The sequence below is a fragment of the Salarias fasciatus genome (assembly GCF_902148845.1).
Source record: "Salarias fasciatus chromosome 7 unlocalized genomic scaffold, fSalaFa1.1 super_scaffold_4, whole genome shotgun sequence".
In the NCBI taxonomy this organism is placed as follows: Eukaryota; Metazoa; Chordata; class Actinopteri; order Blenniiformes; family Blenniidae; genus Salarias; species Salarias fasciatus.
In genome coordinates, this window is record NW_021941229.1 from 20158164 (window position 1) to 20170265 (window position 12102).

A 12102-nucleotide genomic window follows, 5' to 3' on the forward strand; every position below is an offset into this window, starting at 1 on the left:
CTGTCCATACAGTATCCAGTGCGTATGTTGTTTCTGCTGCTATAAGATAGAATACTGATGTGAATCTAATATCTATAAATATATATCTATAAATATATAAATATACGGTATATGTCGGTGCAAATATACATGAGCTAAATGTGTGTGGAGGTAGGGAGGCTGGAGACGCAGAGAATGTTGTTGTAGGTCACAGGTTGTTGTTATTTATCGCGGAGAAATCTTTTAAAGTTTAGGGTTTGACTTTTTTTTTATCTATTTTTTTATTTTAGTGTCCTCTCACTGATTTTCCTACAAACTGAACCCCAGACTGACATTTTTCTACATGTCCACCAGAGGTCGCTGTTACTTAGCACGCATGCTGAGGTTTTGAACGTTTGGAACTCTGGCCTGTTTGGAAACCAGTCTCGACCTGTATTGAAACCTCTCTGTGCATGGGAGGCTTCAATTCACATTCACGATGGAGAAAGCGTTTATTTGTATTTTTTTGGATGAAAATACACTGAATAGATATTATGTTATACCTGGCGCCGCGTCCGCTCGACGGAGGCGGCTGCCTATATTCATAACAATTTATAAATATGTATCTTTCATATCATAATGTTGAAATAATCTATATACCAATGTTAATATACACATGATGTTATAATAAGCATAGTATTACTGAATACCTTATTAATTCTATATCTATATACCAGCTTTTTCTTTGATGGTTTGAACAGGCCAGGACGACCCCTTTGTCCAGCGAGGACTTATGATATTTTCCAGAGTGCAATACACGATTGGGACAGACACACAGAGGTCACACTCGGCTCATTTGTTGCCATTCGTTTACATTAACTCATTCCAAGCACTGAAAATTACTAGTTTCAGAAGTACGCTGCTCTCCCCGCCGTTGAGTTACTTCGTCAACGCGAGGGATCTCATATCACTGACTATTCACCAAGCCTCAGCGAGCTTTCCTGAAGGACAGTTTCAATGTTGAAAAATATGTACACTAAATGGTGGGTTTCTACTTTTAGCTTCATAAACCTTTCAGTGATAAACTGAGCATGTAATAAGTAGGACTACATGGACTTTTTTAAACCTTGAGTGTTCTTGTAAGGTGCCAAAATCCAACATTACCTCCATTTACTAATAATGTGCAAGTCGTATTTTATGTTCTATGCTAACCAACATGGTGCCAAAAATGTTTTTTATTTGTGTGTGTGTGTGTGCGTGCGTGCATGTGTGCGTGCGTGTGTGTGTGTGTGCTCTTTTAATATGATGCGTTTTGTCAACAAACACCAGAAGACATAACTCATGTCCACTGTTCGTTAAGCTGTCCCTGGATGTCTCATCCTCCCGAGGTCTCTGAATGTAAGCTTTAACGTCAGCTTCTTTTCCGCGTACGGCGGTCCCGTCACGAGACGCCGCTGACACCAACCCTCTTCATTTGTGCACTTTGCATCGCATCGTTTGTGTGTCCAAACAGGGTATTTCTTTGAGTGATTTATGTACTTTGAAATTAGAGCCATATATTCATATATCTATATTCTCATGTTGATTATTGATGTATTATGCTACAAAAAAAAGGACATGCAGTATTAAAAAAAGTTTGATGGTTTCATCCAACTGTTTCAAATGAGCCCTTTTTTGGAGAATCTGAGTAAAATTCTGAGAAATAACACTTCTGTGACTGACCGGGTCAAGTTGAAATGACTCATATTTGACCTGCAGGACGGACAATGAGATGATAAATTACAAGAACAAGAAAGTGAAGCAATAAAACCCCAGAAAGGAAACAACCAGTTCAATAATTACAATTGTTTGCGTATCATCCATTGTTTACGCTGCTTTATCTAATCCAAGGTTGTGAGCGATGGAGCTGATCCTAGCTGACTCTGAGCTCAGAAAAGATATACCCTGGAAAGATCACCGGTCCATGGACGAACACAGTCATGCAAACCTACAGGCACCACTTCATCTCAAAAGCATGTTTGGACTGCATGGGGAAACAAAAAATCAAAGAAATTGAGGATTGATCGGGATATATTCTGGAGATAAGTTAAGATTACTAACTAATTACCACATCATTTCAAATATTTCATGATTTTACATGAGAAGAGGGTTGTTTCAAACAAGGGGCCAACAGCTCTGGGGTATATTTAAATGATAAGTATTATCAAGTCAACTCATGTCAGTCAAAATCACACAGACCCTCTATCTATATAAAACTAAAGACTCAAATGACGTTGAAATTTACCCAAAATGAATCTAATTGTTGTATTTATGTTGACGTTGCTGCTTCCTCTGCTCACCAGAGGGCACTGTGTCTTTCTCAATGAGTTTCTGTGCTGCAGTTAAAACCATCCTGAATTGGGATCATTGTACTTTGATGGGAAGGGTAATTTTGGTGTAATCTGCCTTTCCATTTAAAATCGATTGAGGCCTTTATTTTCTGGAAATGAACTACCGGAGTATCCTCTCCAAAATCCCATTTAGGAACAAACACTGATTATTTATTTCCTGCCATGCACAAAGACAGAACTGTTAGTGCTTCATACAGGATGTCTACTGTGATGAAAGTACTGAGCTGTTGGGGATATAACAGAGTATTTTTCTTCCTTTATGGGGTTTGATGCTGCTCACAGCTGCCATACACTCTCCCACTGATATTAGAGGCCTGATCGGCTCTATGAGTTACAGAGTGTGGAGGAAATGAAGTGACAAAACAGTGCTTAAACCTCCACAGGATGTGGTCCGCTGTGAAAACGAGGACAGTCTTTTAGTTTTCTCACAAGCCTTATTTCCTTTGACAGTGACACCATTAACAAGCTTCAGTTTTCTGCAACACGCTGTAGTCTAGAGTTACTCTGAAAATCACATTTCAGTTACAGTGATTCAGCCAGATTGAAAACAGTTTAGATAAGCTCTGCTACACTATGCACACATTTTGACAGAGACTTTATTTTAATAGCTTTAATTTCAATAATATTTTTAATGTACAAATGCAAAGTTATGTGTGCTGTGGTAAATTTATAAGTTCCCAACATTTTAAAAGTTCGGATGCCAACTTAAGAGTAAAGCTTTAAGTGTTTTGAAATGAAATGTACTCTAGTAAAAAGTTAAAATACCAATGAATTTTCAGCTTTATTCTTATTGTTAACATATTTAGGGTGTTGGGAGTGTAATGTGAGGATATAAATGCATGCACATGTAAACAAAATTTATTTATTATAAAACAATGGCAAAAAAAAAAAACAGCCAATGACCTGGCCGGAGTTTATATCAACACTAATTTTATGAAGTGTCTTGGCATTGGCCCCCTCTCAAAAAAAGCAGCTGGTGGTTTGAGTGTGAGTCACTGCAGTGGTTCATAACACCCATAGCACCGCCCGTGGACCAGTTCCAATATGGCGGCGCCCATCACGCCGCCATATTGGATTCCGCACCGGCGCCTCTTGTAGCGTTTACTCACCTGGGACAGGTTGTGTTGCAATATTTCCTCGGATTATTTAGCAAAGAAAGCCCAAAATAACCGATAAATTAACACACCACTGCAGGAACAATCTGTGAGGATGAAGTAAATAAGTTTTTTTTTTCTCTGGTTAGCGTGTTGGCGGTCAACAGTTTGAGTGCCTGGATCTGTAGGGATGTGGAGCACGACTTCAGCTGAAGTTAAGTAACTTATGTTCTGTTAATGTGTATATGAATGGTTTTTACTCTGTTTTCACACCATTATCATGTTGTTTTATTATTACCGGCATGTCTCAGCAGGAGACTGGAGCTCGGTGCCTGGCTTCTCTGTGTTAATTCAGTTTTATTCATCCTGGAGCAGTTTCACGTTTCCATAGTTTACTGCTGGGGGTTTTAATGAGGAAACGCACGTTTGCAGGTTTATTTAGGCCTGACACCTAATTTCTTATAATACTGCCCTTGTTGCTTACATTTTAGCCTCTTGTCACTATTGTAATTGTAGTTAATTATAGTGATTGAGTAAATGTGGACTTTACTGATGCTCCCAGTGTTATTGGGTGCAATGTGCCCCTATTAAGTATTTTAACCCTCTCTGGCATGACTTTTTATTTTAGAATATAAAAAATATATATTGTGAACGTCAAGGTTAATAATAAATGTATCAGTCACAGAACTTGCCCCCAATCAGATTTGGGTTTGTTACCGAGGACAAGTTATGAAAACATCCTTCTTTTCAAGTTTGTGCATTGCCACGTAGTGTTTTCACCAAGTTATTTCTCTTTAACAATGTATAAAAGTTGCTTAAATCTCACTTTCCTTCACACCCTGAAATGGCCAAACCTCCCAACAAAATTCAGTACTGCACAACACTAATGGTGATAAAGACCTCTTTGTTTGTTGTTTACCTCTGCAAAACACAACCAGCAAAATACTGTTAAAAGTCCATTATCACCTCAATTCAGATTTAATATGAATAACTTTGCAAGCCATTTCGAGCAAACCCACTGTACTGAATTACTTTAAAAGCTAAAAACCAAAGTTATAACGCAAGCTCCACTTTGTTGTGTTCATTTGCACCTTTTATTAACAGAGCTGTTTAAATTGCTCAAGATTTGTGTAAAATCTATTAGATTAGAAGAGTGTGACATTGCATGTATTTTCATAAGTCATACAGTACATTATATGACTTGTTTCAAACTTGAATCTCAACTGCAGTTGGTCTTGATTAAAATGACTTCAGGTTTTGGAAACCGTGTCTTGGTCACTGCCCGGCCCTGATGTTGGCACCAGTGTGGACGGAGGAGAAGCTTGGATTTGGAAAAGATGTGGAAGTTTGTGATGTGCGATGTGATATCCAGAAGACTGTCCTGTTTAATCATCTCTCATCTGTTTATGTACGGGAAGCTCCAGTAGTGTTGTTGTCTTTGAGTTTCATTCTGCCGAGCAGGAATGAAACGACTTGGCCTCCCTGTGTGGCTAAATTATGGATGTGTGCAAAACAGCTAATGTGCAACAGGTTCAGGGCAACTAACAATTATTGTCAACAGCGCAGTGTGGTTTATGTCCATGCACATGTTACATTTTCTGAGCGCAGGGAGAGGTTGGTAGCAATGTGTTGTGCAGGCTTGTTTTATCTATAGTGTCTTCTGTGGCCGAGGTCTCGTGCTGCGATGTTGTAGTGATTTATTGTATTTCACCTTGCTGCATTTCTTTTTATTTTGGTATGTCTTTATATTTGTCCAGCTCATTGTTTTTTCATATTTTTCTTTTTTTCTTTTTTGGAGTCCAAAAAGCAGCCAAACATCTGTTGGCAGACCCTTCTGTTTATCTGCTGTTGCCATATTGAACCTTTTGAAGGGAAATCGGTACATATCAGTACAAAAAAAATCAATTGAATTCAAATCCCTCGTGTTTATTACATTAAAAAAAAAACACAAAGACTATCCAATATAATTGCATACTTGAATGATCTAAAAATATTTAGCGTGAAACAGTAAGCAGGGAGTGTGTGTCTGTTGTGGGAGTGTGTGCCAAAGAATGTGCCTATTTTCAGGGTTGTAAATATTTGAAATCACTATTATCAGCTCTGAAAAACAGTCTTACAGATGTAGTTTTGGGTTCAGAGTGTGGTTGATGGGTTTGCAGGAATAGGCGTTTGTCTGGATTTCTGTGGAGGTTTATGAGATGAAGCCTGTTAAAGCTTCTGGTAAACAGCAGCAGTCTGTAATTTAAAGGCATTTTGACAACACTAACCGGCACTTTGCTGTTTGACAACGCTCAAACAAAGCAGTTGTTCGCAGTACACTTAGTATTCAACATAGAAGTGAAAGAATATTACTGCTGAGGTATTTTTCTTCATTTGGAGTATTTTGATAACATGTCTTGTCTTGTAAATTAACTAATCTTGATGGACTTTTATAGAATTTTCAATTCATACTGTAATAAATGTTATTCTGTCATTCTCATTGTTCTAAAGGGTTGTGATATTTTTCCCTGAATAAGCAGAGAATTATTGATGTCTCTCTCATCACTTTCAGCCACTCACTAAATAATTATGCTCCCTTTGCGGCCTTGCGTCTTTCTGAACCAGTCAGTTCATACAGAGAAAACTGTCCATACCTCCTTGTGATGCCGGATCCTGTCAGATCTTGAAATCTAAGTGGGGTAGGGCCTGGCCAGCGCCTGGACGAGAGACCTCAAGGGAACACCAGGAAGCTCGGGGGAATGCAGTGTGAGAGTGAGTGGTTGGTGGTGGTCGGAGAGTCTGATGGCGCAGATTGGCAGCCTTGCTTCCATCAGACTACATACATAACTTACCTGAGTATGGAATGAATGAATAATACAGTTGTAAAGTGACTTTGAGTGCCTAGGAATGTGCTATATAAAGCCAGAGCATTATTATTAACTCTAAAATCATTCTGCTTTTAAACGTCTTCATTAAAAAAGGATGCATCCATATACATGGAAATAAAAGGAACTTGCTGGACGCATCAAATTTATTTAAATCATTCTTATTTCCTCTAATCACTTAATCAGAATTAACACATTGAAATGTAAGCTGCACTTTTTAGCTCAACTTAAAATAGAAACATTACCTATAACACGATAAAAGTGGAGAAATGATCAAAAGATTACAGCGTTCTACATGTGGAGTTACATTTGACTGTAGTGAAAATTGAAAGAAATTGTTAGAATTAAAATACTTTTCTCTCCTTAATCATTTTAGAAAAGTAACTGTTCTTTGTGGGGGGAAAATCTAATTAACAAAGTTCATAAGACATTTTGTCATACTTTTGACTCAACTCTTCATAGAGATCTGTTTTGACTATGTGTGACCATGAAATGCAGCCAAGCTTACACTGAAAAAGGTGAAATCATCTTTTGGCCAAACTAATACCAAAAAAAAAGATATGTCTCTTATATTGTGATCAATAACAACAGAAAGTAAGTATTTCTGTTTTAAAAAAGTCTGGAATGTCAAGGTCACTCTAAAACTGTGATTATTTCACAAATTTCCCTGAAAACTCTGAGCAGTTGCGACGGACGTCGTCTTTCTCTGTTTTGGATTTAGCTTGAAGGAAACAATGACAAAGCAGTAAAGATGTACATAAACCAGACACGGAGAAAATGATTGGTGCAATGAAACAATGCACCGCTTTTGGATAACGCTCTTAAAGTCGGACACGAAGCATCTATAACTGGCAAAGACTAAACAACAGGAGGAAATGAATGTGTCCGTCTGCCTCTGGAACATATTTGACCCAGAGTGGGGTCACAGACCTCTGTACACATGAGTGTCTAATATAATGTTAAGATATCTTCTTATACGTCACTGAATAACTACTAAAGTCTAAATGAAGTAATCACTATGCCAAATATCAGCTCTTCTTGTGGCCACAATTGGTTGATTTTACATGGAAGTGGATTCGAAAGCATCCGTTTGTGATGAAAGGCAGATACATATTTGTTCTTCTTGTCTTGTCAGGCACTTCAAATCACTTTCCTTTTCCACCTGGAGGTTCGGATCTGTAATGTCTGAAGTCATTACGGCCGTCTGTGTAATGCAACTTAGAGAAAGACAGGAAGCTCGAACAAACGGCCCGTTTCTTTGATATGTGATTGTTTAAAAGGCCGTGGCTGGAGAATGCTGTCAAAACTAATGGAGTGCATTCATTTACCATGAGGTGAGCCGTCTGCAGGAAGGAGCGGCGTCTGGTCATTCAGCGCAGGAATGCGGCTGACGTGTTCGGCGGCCGGAACGTTTTTACTATTGGAGTTAGAATGTCTCAGCAGCTGTTCAGTTCTGTGCAGACGTTCATGGGTCATCAGAGTCTCGTCCTCGGTTATTCTGGCCCTTCGTAGCAGCATGTTGACTTAGGCAACATTTTGTGAAATTTCTCAGAAGAAGACAGCATTGTGTAATTGCTGAGCTCAATAATATGATGCATTTAAGGTATTTTTTTTCCTGAAGATTTGTGATATAATGGCTCCAATAGCCTTAGATTGGATAATGTATAAGAATAGATGGATGGATGTGGACCCATGGCAGCGTTGATCGTAAAGCAGGATGATATACAAGAGGATAATGTGTTTGGAAGTTGAACTAGAATATTAAGATGCAAATTATTTCAAATCTTTGCTAACGTAGAGGCTCCATGAATTCACACAGTTCATGTTTTCTAGTTTCTTTTTTGCATTTTCCAGATGTTTAAAAAAAAAAAAAAAAAGCTCCAGTTTGGGAAGAAGTGCAGTGAGTCTGTGCATATTTAGGAATCTGTACACTCTGTAGTTAGAAGTTAAGATGCACATGGGTTCATGACTCAGGCGCTCGTAGCCCCAGTGGTGTTTGGTGGGAAGATGCTGCCAACTCCAGCGGAAATCCTCAAAGTCTGTAGTCTGGACTCACTGAGTGCTCAGTGGTGACAGTGGATAATCCACTGTGTTGTCCTGCAGCCAGTTGGTGAGGGTCACCTTTTCCTGTTCTTCAGCAGGGATCTGTGAGGGCACGCTGCTTCTTCATACAGTTCATACTGTTACAAATCCTCATTTCATGCAGAAAAAGTCCAGGGATTTGGAAAATAATAGACTGCAAACTCGGTGAACTTCAGTCTTTTTCTGTGCGGGCCATTTACACATCGACTCCAGAAAGAGAAGAGGCTCAATCTTTGAGTCTGATCACTGTTCTTCCAGCTGCTTTCACTCCATTTGGGAATTTTATAGATGACATTGACTCTGGATGCAGCTATCATCAAAGATCTTTGAGCTTTGTGAATATATCAGTCCAAATCTCTGAAATCCATTGGATATTTATTACACAGAAGATCGATCTTCTAACGATAGAATCACAGAAACTGCAAACTACAGACTCTAGAAATATAGAGTATGTGAACCCTTTCAAGACAGAAACATTTTTCCCCACATTTTGATTGTGGTAGTAACCAAAGCATTTTGATGGCGATCTTTCTGTCTTTCTTTCTTTATTAACTTTGAAGCGACAGCTTTGAAAATGTCTGCATTGTTATGTGCCCGTCCACCTGCTCTTTTCATCACATCCATTTCTTCTAGGCTCCCGTTAAATGAATTTTCTCTACGAGTCGAGCTGCCGCCCGCCATCTTGGAATTTTACCAGTACATCTTCGCGATGGGCGAGCATGTGCAGAGCGACCGGAATAAAGTCATCATGCCTAAATTACATATAATTCCTCTCCCGATAAACAGGCCGGTTTATTTGGAATTAAAGTTAGTTCCGAATGCAGATTTCAGGTGTTTACATGGCCATTTTGGAGAGGAAATATCTTTTCTTTGAATTTAAAGAGGAATAAAATATCTCATGTAAAACCAGTGATTGAAAAATTAAAAAAAAAAAAAACAAAAAAAAAAACGTACAACTTTATTCTAATATATCCATCACTGGGAATATTTGATGAGTGAGTTTTATAAATTCAAAAGCTATTTTATCAGTACACAATTTTAATCTAGTTTTAACTTGGATGTAGGTCAGATCTCACTTTATGATCAAAACTGAAATTTCTCTCAAACACGAAACTCATTTTTAACACCGTATATTTTCTCAATGGGCTCTAATAGCAAAAGTCCAACATTTACCTGATCACTCAACCACAGTTTGGAATGAACAGTTTGACCAGTTTTAGTTTTTTTTTTTCCCTTGAGAAAATAACTGATCATTGGAGTGAAAATAATCAATTGGTTGCAAAACCCGCTGTTTTTCATATAGACTTTTATTGGCCGCAGTAAAAAAAAGTTTTATAGACCTTCAACATAACACATATGTTCTGCAGGATGATGCCGAAAGCCACAAGAGTAATTTTACAGATCAGTGAGTGAAAGCATCCACTCATAAACGGTTATAGCGTGGTTATCCTCTGTGCTGTGAAAAACTTTTAATGGAAAGAAAATGTTCGAGACCTCCCAGCAAGAGACATTTTCAAGAATTACCCGATGTTTTTTTTTTTTTTTTTTTTTTCCCCATTGGTATCGGATCCCAACCATCTGAAATGGGTATATTAAAGTGTTCCAGGATTTAACTGACTGTGCACTCAGTATTTTCCCATGTTTTCTCACCATCAATTTCTTTAATGAACCTCACATTTATTACCTTGATAACGTCAAGCTATATATTCACAATCCTACACAGTTCAGATCTGCATGCACAAGAATTTACACAGTGTTATTCTGATTTGTTTTTTTCTCTGTTTGAACCACTCCTTGGACACTGACGTAACAGCAGAGGTTATTTCAGTCCAAAGCGCTTCATACTGAAGATTTCACTGAGTTAAACCTACTACTCATCGCGTGACCTCGCCCTCGCTTCCTTCAGCCTCGCCTGAGATCATCAGTTCATGCTCTGTAAATCACTCCTTGCTGATCCCGACCTCTTTTCTCTGTGCTGGTCATCGCAGCATACGAGCGGTCGTCTGAGGCGTGGCGCTGTTAAAACCAAAAAAAAAAAAAAATCTACAACACTCGACTTTAGTGAGCTTCTCCGGTCGTTTGTGGACGCTGTGGGTCGAGTCTGTGATCGTATCTCACACTGGGTGACTAAATGCTCATTAGGGCTGAAATCAGGTCACTCCCCAGGGTTTTGTCAATATATAATTAAAAAGACAGGATGCAGGCACACTTTTTGCTCTGTACACAATGAACCGATGTTCTGTTTCAGGATCCACTGCTCAGTCACACTTTTTCCACAGTCCAAGAGACCGGCCAATAAAGAGTCACATGCCTTATTACTTACTCATTAGAGTTGCTGGTGTTTAAAGACTCAATAACAAACGACCTTTTAGTCTGACATCAGCAGTTCCAGGTTTTATGGCGGTTAACATCTCACCTGCAGGTGGATCATTTTCCACCTGGACAGCGTCGAGCTTGTCCATAAACCGCTCTCCCTTCGGGGCTCTACGTCAGGTAGGGCCCGTTCGCACCTGGCGTTAACAGGGCTTTTGATTCCTTAGATCACAAGTTGCGAGCCCTAAAGACAAGCGTGAACAGACACCAAAAGTGCTTTCACTCAAACCACTTCCCGAACGGTCAGGTTCCAATCCAATCAGAAAGGATCAGTAGTGTGACAGTGTTGCAAACGCGTCCCAAGACAGTGGTCTAACAGGAAAATACACCATATGTACGCATTGTCAGTGTGCACTTTATTTCTAGATAAAAGAACGTGCGGAAGTGACTTGGAGGTAGTAATACAATCAAAATGGGCCCATTGTTTCCCTATTGAAAGCTGCTAGGCCAAGGGATGGAATTTGTTCTTCACATTGTCTTAACTGCGCTTGGAAGACAGTCACTCTTGAAATACTACATTTTACTAATCTGTCTATATTTGCTCAATTTTATTTGGATACGGCAGCCGACTGTCCTATTTGAAACATTACTTGTTAATATGTTGTTGTATATATGAGCTATCAATGGAGAAAATATTAAACGGCTGCAATGTTACACAAAGCAGCATTTTGGCTTTCAGTCAGAGGAAAAGCTCTAAGTGCTTTGTGTTTATGTCTTAGTCAGAAATATCAGGAGCGAATCAATCCCTCTCAAGAAGGCTGCAGTGCTGTGGAGTCAAACCAGCAAAATGAAGAATAAAGTGCTGCAAGATCTGTAAATTGGCAGTAAATGGATACTTTGAGTCGCAGTTAAATAATAATTATATGTAACATGGATACAGAAATGATGAGTAGCTTTTCTTTCAAGATGTCTCTGATAATATTTAGGTTTATTTTGAAGAAATTTGCAATCATTAAAAAAAAAAAAAAAAAAACCCTGTAGTCATGATGTTATTGGGCGTTTTTTTGTACAACCTTTGTGCAATTTTGAAGAAAAAATGAATTCAATCCATGCTGGAATGAGGCTGTGACGTAACAAATTGTGGAAAAGTAAAGAGCTGAAAGTGCTTCCCGGATGCACTGTATCTCACTCTTCAGCGTTTCCCTCCAAAACAATTACTTTTATTATGAAGTCAAGCATTGAATCCATGAAAAAGTTAAAAGTTTCTGATCGTATGTCATCTAAAAATATGAGACTGCTCAATCAGCTTTCCTGCTCTTTCCAAAAAAGGCGTCTTTCACCAAAAATAAATAGTCTTCCAGGACCGGAGTGTGTTTTATTGGTGTGTTTGGATCAGCTCGC

General features: G+C 38.7%; 1 long non-coding RNA gene across 1 annotated transcript; it reads left to right on the forward strand.

Moving 5' to 3' along the window:
- Nucleotides 1-1259: 1259 nt before the first annotated feature.
- Nucleotides 1260-10999, forward strand: LOC115383040 (uncharacterized). Its single transcript, XR_003930623.1, has 3 exons — nt 1260-1272; nt 8297-8305; nt 10929-10999. It is a non-coding gene; the product is annotated as an uncharacterized LOC115383040 (long non-coding RNA).
- Nucleotides 11000-12102: the final 1103 nt, after the last annotated feature.